The sequence below is a fragment of the Mus pahari genome, chromosome 21 (genome assembly GCF_900095145.1).
Source record: "Mus pahari chromosome 21, PAHARI_EIJ_v1.1, whole genome shotgun sequence".
Classification (NCBI taxonomy): Eukaryota; Metazoa; Chordata; class Mammalia; order Rodentia; family Muridae; genus Mus; species Mus pahari.
The window spans coordinates 48,786,870-48,796,909 of NC_034610.1; the positions used below are offsets into that span (position 1 = coordinate 48,786,870).

At 45.2% G+C, this 10,040-nt stretch overlaps 1 protein-coding gene across 1 annotated transcript in view; it reads right to left on the reverse strand.

The window, feature by feature from the left end:
- Tmem200a (transmembrane protein 200A) overlaps positions 1 to 9,734 on the reverse strand; it is an 84,624-nt gene extending 74,890 nt beyond the window's left edge. Inside the window, exon 1 of the mRNA XM_029533219.1 lies at positions 8,836 to 9,734. The gene's annotated coding sequence lies outside the window, so the exon portion shown is untranslated. The remainder of the gene's footprint in view (positions 1 to 8,835) is intronic.
- Positions 9,735 to 10,040: the final 306 nt, after the last annotated feature.

The following is a 10,040-nucleotide window of genomic DNA, read 5'->3' on the forward strand; positions in this document are numbered from 1 at the left end:
ACACACACACACACACACACACACACACACACACACACACACACACATACACAAATACACACACACACATACACTCACACATGCACATATTGTAATATCTAATGGAATGCAAATGTCTAAAGAAATGTATAACATCTCTTTTAAACTAAAGAAATGGCCAGATCTGATGACACACACCTTCAGAACTTGAGGGCAGAGGCAGGTAGACATCTTGTCTACACAGTGAGTTCCAGACCAGCCAGGGCTATGCAGTTTAGACTCTGTCTCAAAAAGAAAAAAAGATTCTCCCGTTTAAACAAAGGTTTCATCAAAGTGCTATTTATAATACACCGTGTTTAGAAACAGCCTCGAGGTCCAAGTATAATGTGTTAAACTATGACATATCATGTAATCCACTATTACACAGACATTATTAAAGTTGCCTAGAATTTGGAAAGTATTTAACACATAAGGTTAAGCAAACAGAACAAGTTGTAATATTAAGTATGGAAAAAAGAGAAACTCATTAAAAAACGAGGAGAAGAAAATGCCAAATGTTACAGTTGCCCTTGGCTTATCAGATTATAGGTAAGAGCTCTCCCAGGTTTGTTTTTTTTTTTTTTTTTTTTTAATTCTTAATGTATTTTTCCAAAGTTTTGTTTGTTTGTTTCGAGACAGGGTTTCTCTGTCCAGGATAGCCCTGGCTGTCCTGGAACTCACTCTGTAGACCAGGCTGGCCTCAAACTCAGAAATCCGCCTTCCCCCTGCCTCCCAAGTGCTGGAATGAAAGGCGTGAGCCACCACGCCTGGCTTTTTCCAAAGTTTTAATTGAGAGTATGGATTGCTTTGCAATTAGAAGCAAAAATAATTCTTCAGAAGTACTGTATAATCATTGAGTTACAAATGTGTGCACAAATGTGTGCATATGTTTTCTGGGCCCATCTGACTCCCATTACCAAGAAAGGCAAAATGTGTTTCTCTGATGTGAACATCTGCCTAGACAGAACACTGAGGACCTTTTAATTCACTCCACATCTCAGCCTGAAGATGCTGATCCTTAAAAAGAAAATATTTTCTTCTCAGCACCTCTGGAATTAGTTCACTCTTCAAAAAAATAAATAAATAAATAAATAAAAATAAAAATAAACAAAGCTTGTATTATCTTGGTTTTATAAAATTTCAATATTCTTCTTCCTCGAAGCTTTAGTTCAATGTGTTGCAATTGTTTATTTTTATGTGGCTCTCTTACTAAGTTATGAGACTCAATCCTGTACCTCAAGGAGCTCTTCATTCTATCCCCCTCTCCTCTCCTTTCACTCGGGGTTTCCAAGGCATGCTTAGCCTCTTTCTATCTCTATCAGTGCTGCAGAGAGGTAATGGAGAACACTTTAACCCAAATAATGACAAAACGTCCCTGGAGTCTGCTCTGGCTGCATTGGGTGATTGTTACTTTGTATGTGTATATGTGTGTCCATGTGTCTGTGTCCAGGCCAGAGGTTGATGGCAAGTACCAATTGTCCTCAATTGTCTTCCAGCTATTTTTTGAAAAAGGGTCTCTCAGAAACCCAGAACTCATCAATTGGGTCCCACTGGTTGGTCCTGCCATCCTTGGGGACCCTTCTGTCCTTGGGCCGAGACTGCAGGAACAATCTTTCAGGCATGCTTTTTTTTTTTTTTTTTTTTTTTTACATGAATGTTGGGGATATATACTAAAGTTCCCATGCTTGTGAATCACACTTCACTGACTGAGCCATCTCCCCAAGCACAAAGCACGGATTCTCTATCAACTACAGCGGTCCCTTTTCTAGCCCTGCCTCCTTCTAGATAAGCTTTTTGATGATGCAGAGGCACAGCACTACCCCCACTGCAATCTCTAGTCCTCAGTCACTGAACACCAGCCAAAATCATATTAGTAATGCTCAGCTCTCTCTTACTGAGACACCTCCATTCCCCTGTGTACATTCTCCCTTTGTTTAATGAGCAATGAATAATTTGTTGAACCCCAGGGAAGTTCCCGGTAATTTCCGGCTGGAGGGCACTGAACGTCCTCGTTCCTCTCTTGTTGATCTTTTCTCTGCTCATACTTGGTGACGGTGCAGGCATTTCCTTTCTGCTGGAAGCCTCTGGTGGGTGACCTGCATTTCTGATGTCCTATTCTTTTCTGTCACCACATCGTTTATGCTCTGCAGCGGTGACTGCATTTCATAACATTAACTAGCTCTGTGCTCTCCATTACTCTGAAAAACCTTACTTACTAAAACAGACTATGAGACTTTCACAAAGAAAAATAATACATCTCATTACTCTTCTTAAACACACACACACACACACACAGAGAGAGAGAGAGAGAGAGAGAGAGAGAGAGAGAGAGAGAGAGAGAGAGAATTGTACACACATTTAGCCATATATCTATACTGATACAAACTTTCTTTTGCATTTGTTTACCGAATGGCACTATATCATTCATATTTATAGGATAGCATTTCAAGCAGGACCTTAGGATGATACTATATAACTAGAATGTTCCCTATCTCTACTACATTTAGCCTGTTTTTGGAGTATGGTGCCCCACCCCCTGCCATCTATTTCCTACTTTCCATCTTTCTGAGCAAGACATGTGTGTGAAGGTAACTACAGGCCACAGCCATTGGCAGAGGGTTACTTCCCTGTAACTGAAAACAGTCACTAAAGTTAACCTTTCAAGTGTCTGACTTGCTAGTGTATTGACCCTGCCTGGTGATAAGGACTCTGTACTGGAGGGAAGGGCCCTACTAGCTAATTGCATTTTGACAATGCCAGGCATAATCCCGTTGGGCAAGTCTTTCCATGGTCTGCTCTGATCTCATGCTTACAAGCCTTAAAAGTCAGCTCACTGTCTTCTTTCACGAGCATATGCCTGCAGTGCTTTCTTCTTTTCACTTGAAGTTGACCTTGCCCTGCCAGAACCAGGGTGACTCCCTGAAAATCCAGGATGAATTCCAGATTCTGACAGATCTGGGATTCTGTGCCAGCTCCTGCATAGTCTTGCCTGGTTTCAGGAGTTTAGGCAAACAATATTAACCTCCCTGAGCCTCCTCTCTGAGTCTCCTCCCTAAGCTCAAAAGGGGATGTATACTGTATTTATCTTCCAGGACTGTAATGAAGATGAAGTGAGATCTTATCTAAATCTAAGGTGCATGGCAAATACACTGCAAATATGAGCTTCTCTTTGTACATAATGCCTGACTACTAATAGAATCCCCTCGCCCTCTGAAGACAGGCCCATTCCATATTCTATTGATTTATCTCAGGAAGATGTTTAAAGTGGAGCCATATGGTGAAGTTCCTGTTTTCAGATCAACAATCAAACTGTCGCTGTTCTATTGATCCGCCCACCTGTTCATCTTTCCTGACTGGTCTCCATCCCTGGCTCTTGCTATTATGCCAAGTCCCATACCAAGAATCTACGCATGTGAGCTCTTCGCTGGGGCCTCATCTTGGCACCTTATCTGACATGTCTGTGAGCATGCACGCTTGGCGGCTTTGTGTGAGTAATCTCTGCCATATGCCCTATGAATGGCATTGATGCCTGACACTCAGACTGTGTATTAGAGAACCTACTGAGCCTGTCATCCAGTTTGGTCTGATACAATGTACTATGACATTGGCCTTGAGAAATCATATTGCACCTTGGCTACAGCACGGGCTATGGTGATTGGGCTGAGAGCTGGAATCCCAGCTTTACCATTTATGGCTCCCCAAAAATCTTAATTTATTTTTCTCCTCTAACCTTTGGTTTTTCTCATGTTAGAAAGCTCTTCAGAAGTTTGAATGATATGACTTACAGCATGCCCATGGGACCTGTCACAGTAAGAGTTGACCAACAGACCTCAGTTTAGCGGCTAAGAAGATGGATCCGTTAGTAAGGGGCTTGCTGCGCTTTTATGAGGACTAGAGTTTGGAACTCCAGCACCCCCGTACAAAGCTGGGTGCAGCAGCAAGGATCTGTAACTCTAGTGTTGGGATCCAGAGAGGGAGCAGAGACAGGCAAACTCTTGGAACTCGAAGGCCAGCCAGTCTGGGCAATTCGTAAAATTGAGATTCCGTGAGACACTCTGTCTAGAACATTAAGCTGGAGAAGGTAAATTAATAAGAAAGCCCAGTGCCCACCACTGGCCTCCACACACTTACATCACGTGCACATGCACACACACACAAGCACACACACACATACACACACACACTCACACTCAGACACACACTCACACGCACACTCACACACCCCTCAGATGCCTGATGCCCACAAGTCCTATTTTTATGCAAGTCAGTTGGAGTTAAACCTCTCCCTAACTGAGCACCACCTGCCTTCCACGCGTGAGCCTTTCAGATTCATTAAATTCCATAAACATGTCTAGGAGTACAGAGATGCTTTCATCATCACATACAAACTCAGACTTCTGCAGCTCCATTCACCTCCAGATTCTAACTTAGAACCTGTGCCTACTGCTTGTCCATTATTTACTATTGCGTAAATAACGGTTCTCACTCCTCTGCTCAAAAGTCACTGGTTCTACAATTCCCAAAGTCAGTTTCTTCTAATCTCAGTATGTCTGGATGGATTTCTGAAAATGAAATACATGTGTTGGAAACAAGGCATGCAGATATTTGTTTAAAGTACATGACTTCAAGTATACAAATGATGGGCTCCTCATTCAGTAATACTCTGGAAAACGCATTCCTTTTAATGAAAGTCTAGACAGGATAACATTATTTAACCACTGGGTTCCCCCTTAGTTGAAGGTTCTACCTTCTAGAATTCCCATGTGTTTGGGCACCAAACTTGCCTAAATGCAAAGTACACATCTCTGTGTAGGCGAAAGCAATTATACATAGTAACAAGTGCATTGTTTTTACCTGGAACATCACTGGCTTTCTTGTACCACTTCTCTGTGATCTTCCTAGAATTGTCTGTCGAGGATGAGATAGCCTCCTCCTTTCCCATCAGACTGCTACCAAAACTCTCACGCAGAAAGAGTCGGGCACAGATCCTATCCCAGGCCGACATAGAGCACTCTCTGTCATACATAGGAACTGATGTTGTGGCCTTTAAAGCACAGCAACCACAGAATCCTTCAAAAGAAGTATATATGGGACTGGAAAGAGACAGGATCTCTCTTTCTTATAGATCCCATGTTAGGTTTGGACCTATTGACAGCAACCATTCCCTTCTCATAGAAATACCTAAGGATAAATCTGACCCAGAGAAAAATGGAGCTGAGAAATGAGGAAAGGATCCAGACAAAGTTGGTTCCTCCAGCAACTGAAGTAGATCAACCTAAAGGTGGATCTAAAGACCTTCCATTCATATCAGCCATTAAGCCCTTTATTGCCTAATCCGGTTACATGTACACATAATTAAATGCATCCTTGACCAACCAACAGAAAGACGGATTGAATGCAGACGGAAATGAATGCAGAGACCCGGCATCCTCCGCACACGTGATGATCACTAGCCATGGTACTGCAGGAAGGCATTTAAGGTTCCTCATCTTTGACTCTGCTACATTCCTGGGTTTTCTTTGTAATTTCCCCTCTGGTTACAAAGTTTCCAAAGAATAACTTGCTCCTTTGTATCCTACCAACAGTGCCTTGGCCCAAAGGTCCTCCCCTCTAGGTAGTTTGTAGCCATTTCCTGTTTTTAACACGGGACTCGGAGTTCTTAGAGAAGTCTTGTCAAGAGCTCACTGACATGTAACTTCCCACTCAGGAAACGGAGGGGTGTTAAATTGAAGAGGAAACAGGAGCAACCAGACTCAACCCAAAGGTCAGAATCCAAGCCATCTTAGAGGTTCTCAAGTGCATAATTATATATTTGTCTTCCAGAATGTATAGTTTTTGTTTAAAAGTTCAATCCTCAGACATCAAACTTCCCTCTCTCCTCTCCTCTCCTCTCCTCCCCTCCCCTCCCCTCCCCTCCCCACTCCCCTCTCCTCTGATTCCCAGGTTTCCAAGGCATGCTTAGCCTCTTTTCTATTTCCATCAGTGCTGCAGAGAGGCCATGGGGGACACTCTGCTAACGTGTTTTGTAGCACCAGTCTGGCCTTCTGCACCTTTCCGCTCTAATTACCTCTGGAGGTTGTTAGGAAAATCAATTGCTATTATTGGTGAAAACCCATGAAAACCCACCAAGCTTGGAGTGAAAGTTGCTATTTGTTATTTGATTTTACTGTCAAGTGGGATCACCTCAATGGACCACATGCCCCAGGCTAGATTGTTTTCCTTTCCCCACAGCCAGCAATCTTACATCCTGCCTCCTGCCTCCAGCCCTAACACTCCCAAGCCACACTCGGCCCACATTCAGAACTTTCCTTACCCTTAATTCCACCAGAACTCCTCACATAGCATTTTAAGAGACCATAAATGTCTTCGATCTAAAGTCCTTCTGCAGAGAACATCAGGTACCAGAAAGGCCAACCGACTTTATCCAAGGCTACATAATCAGTAGCTAAGACAAGACAACAACTGTCGAAGCGGTGCCAGTTGGGATCTGCTGGCCTTGAGTCTGCATCTGTCTCCCGGTGTTCACAGACACCCCACGTGCCTCACAATCTGGAGTTTCCCAGACTCCTCCTCACCAGCTTAGCTCCTGCGGGGTGTCCACTGTTGCGGGACATCTCAGTAAGTGCTCACTATTGTGTTCTGAGTGGTTGGGCATGTATCAGACCCTAGCAGACAAAGTTCACCTTCAGACAAAGCCAGGGACAGGAGTTTGATAAAACTACAAGTGTCATAGTCCTGGAAAACTTAAAGAATTCATCTCATCTCAGATTTGTTTTTCTGCCCCTTAGACAAGTTCTTTTTCTAAATAGTCTCTGCTTCATAACTACTGCCTGCACTGTCTACTATTTAGGGAGAGAAACACTTCATAAACTTTATTTTTAAACTGCCTCATCTTTTAAGTCCTACATTCTGTTTGCTAAACAAGGTAAGGAACATTCACCTTCCTGTGGACACATTTTTAAATCCCATTTTTCTAAGAAATGTCTCAGGTGACATGTGCTTGTTCAGGTTCTTATTTCCACAGCGACACATGAATTCCTTTATTTATTTTTTATGTGGTCCTGGTGAGAATGAGGTTAGCCAATCCGTTCAGATTTGCTGCTCCAGATGTCAGAAGTTGTCCTTATATCCAAAAAGCCATTGTCAAAGTCTGGAAACTATAAAAGTCCAAATGTAGCAATCCAACTCTTGGCACATTCAAAAGCATCTCTAAAACAAATTGCACTATCTTAAAATGACAAGGACAACAACCGTTCTCACAGTGATGCTCCTGGGTGTCCAACTCTTTCTGATTCCAAGTGTCATATGGACATTTTGTTTTTACCTAGCCCAGACTAGGAGGCAACAGGTTAAGTCACTCTGTGCCAATCCCCTGGAACTAGCATTCTGAGCCTTCCTACACACCAGCTCTCTCCTTACTGAAGGCTTTTCCAGCCTAGATACAAAGATAATTATAGCCCTGGTTACAAATTATCTCATAATTATGAGGTATCTAGTGGAAATGTTAAAGAAAAGTTATTAACACCTTAGTATATATTTTTTTAAAATTCAAAATGCAGCATTAAATTGCATGAAGTATTAAGGGTCAGTTTCCACTTGATGGAAGCACTGTTTTCCATTTAGAAGAGCGCGAGCTCCTCATTTGAGCTGGTCGAAAGGCGGAAAACCACCAGCAGACGCTTCAGTGTCGGCAAACAGAAGCATGGAAATAAAGTGAGTCTTAAAAAAGTTTCAAGATGCAGCCTACTTTTCAGCCAAAGTAAGATGTCCTGGTGCCAACAGTCAAGTAAGAAACCAAAGGTCATTTTCATGTTTTCATCACGCAGCGAATGGCACACTGTGGGGCACTCTATGCACAAAACGCTAGGAAACTTGGTTTGACTTCAAAAAGGAAATAGTTCGATACAAATTGCATTGACCAATTCCTGAAATGGTATCTGCTGTCAACCACTGAAGGTCTTCAGGAAAAAAAAAACAAAAACCAAAAACCAAAAAACCAGGTAAGCCAGGGTTACTTAGTTTTGAAGAACACCAGACTGAAAAACACAGGGACTGAACCTTTAACTCATTTATATCTGCATATAGTTAACAAATAGGGAATGATTCTAGTTGCTTAACTCCATCTACATATTTGCCTTTTCTTCTGACGTTATCGATGCCTAGGGTAAAAAAATGAATTGTTTCGATTACACACACACGCACACACACACACACACACACACACACACACACACACACAATTTCAAAATAACAAAAGCAGCAAACATAGAATGCCCAAGCCTTCAAAATGCACAGTGTTGGCGTGAACAAGCAATTATTGAAAAACAATTAGTGAAGCAAATATTAGGAGTCCTTTCTTAGGCAGTCTGTGGGGAGGAGAGTCGTGCTGAAGCCTGTAGATAATTACCCCTCCTCTCTTCGTTTTGCTTATGCAGGTAGGGTCACATTGAAATACGGATCTAGGAAACCCTGTTCACACTTTGTCTACCATAAATTAACGCCGTATACCCTCACAAAGATTGCTGACTCTGGAACCTTAGACAAAGGAGGGTGTAGCTCCAAGACGAAGCCAGGCGCTCGCAGAAGCCGGCTACTCACAGGCTGCCCCGCACCACCTCTCCTGTACTCTGGAGACCAAGAAGTCTGGAACTGATGAAGGACTTGGTTCATTCCCCCAAACTTTAGGAGTCATTGTTTCCCCTAACTCTGCGGGCTAAAGCGGAGGGAAGGAGAAGGGGTTTCAGAAATCCGGGGTACAGCTGCAGGGCTCGCCTACCCACCTCTGCGCACCCTGCAGCGCCCTGGTGGTCCCCTCACCTGTCCTGAGCGCCGGGTCTCGGGCTCCGGTGGCCTCTTCGGGCTCTTCGCTCTCACAGCTGTCGCGACAGCGTGCGCCTCCGGAGACGACCAGCGGGGGAGGCGGCGGGGTCGGGGGCGTCAGAAGGAATCTGGGCAGCTGCGGGCAGCCACGGTCTCACTCCCCATCCCCGTGGGGCTCCGGCTGAGGACGCTGTGCGGTCACCAAGGGAAGATGAGTCAGGCCGGGGTGCGGGCGCCCTGACTCGCGCATCTGGGGGACGCGGCCGCCGCCATCGGACGCGCGGAGTCCCGATCCTTCTAGGGTACCGGTGAGCGAGGCCAGGGCAAAGGATTGCAGCTAAGGCGTCTCCGCCGCCGCCAAGAAAGACAAAAGGAACGCGGGGCTCGAGGGAAAGTTTTGGGCTTGGTTCCTGATGAATTCTAGCCCCCGAAGCCGCCAAGAGGAGAATCAGGGGCGAGGGCGGGCTTCCCGGAGCGTCGCCAGCAGCCGGGGACCCAGACGGAGCTAATCGCACCGCCGCCCACGACCCGTGGGAACTCCGCTGGCCCAGCCGCCAAGCTATGCGAGAGCTGCGGGCAGGACCCGCCCTTCCCCCCGGACCCCAACCCAGCTGCCCGGCGCCCTGGCTGCAAAGTTGTACTTATAGCGCTGGGATGGCGCGCATACAAAACCCATTTGGGGAACAAAGTACCGCTTCCTGGCGCTCTGCTTCATCTGAAGGCCAGCGGGCGGAAGCGGACACACCCACTCGCCGGACCGGAGTTCCAGAACGGGAGATCCCTGCCTCTCTAGTCCCAGTAAGAACTGGGGGTCCCCGGCGGACTCTGTGTTTTCTGGAAGAAGGATCCATAGGCCCCTCGGTTCCACGCCCCTCGGATGCTTTCTTATCAGATGCAGCCTGGGAGGGTCGGGGTCCCCCTGGCGGCTGCATGGGTGCTGTGCTAACAGAGTCAAACCTGAACCCCCAAGAGATACTGCACCCAGAGCCCTCAGAGGGTTTAAGCTGCTGGGAAGTTAGTTCCGGTAGAGCAGACTGGTTGGCAAGGGTTCTGGGCATGGGGTTGTGAGGGGCAGGGGCTAATTACCTCCTAAGACTTCTAATGATGAGTCTAAGACTAAGCTCCACATATCAAATCCAATGAAAGTTTCAAATTACCAAAAATTATCAGTGAGTAAAAACCATGCCCTGTCCATAAAATGA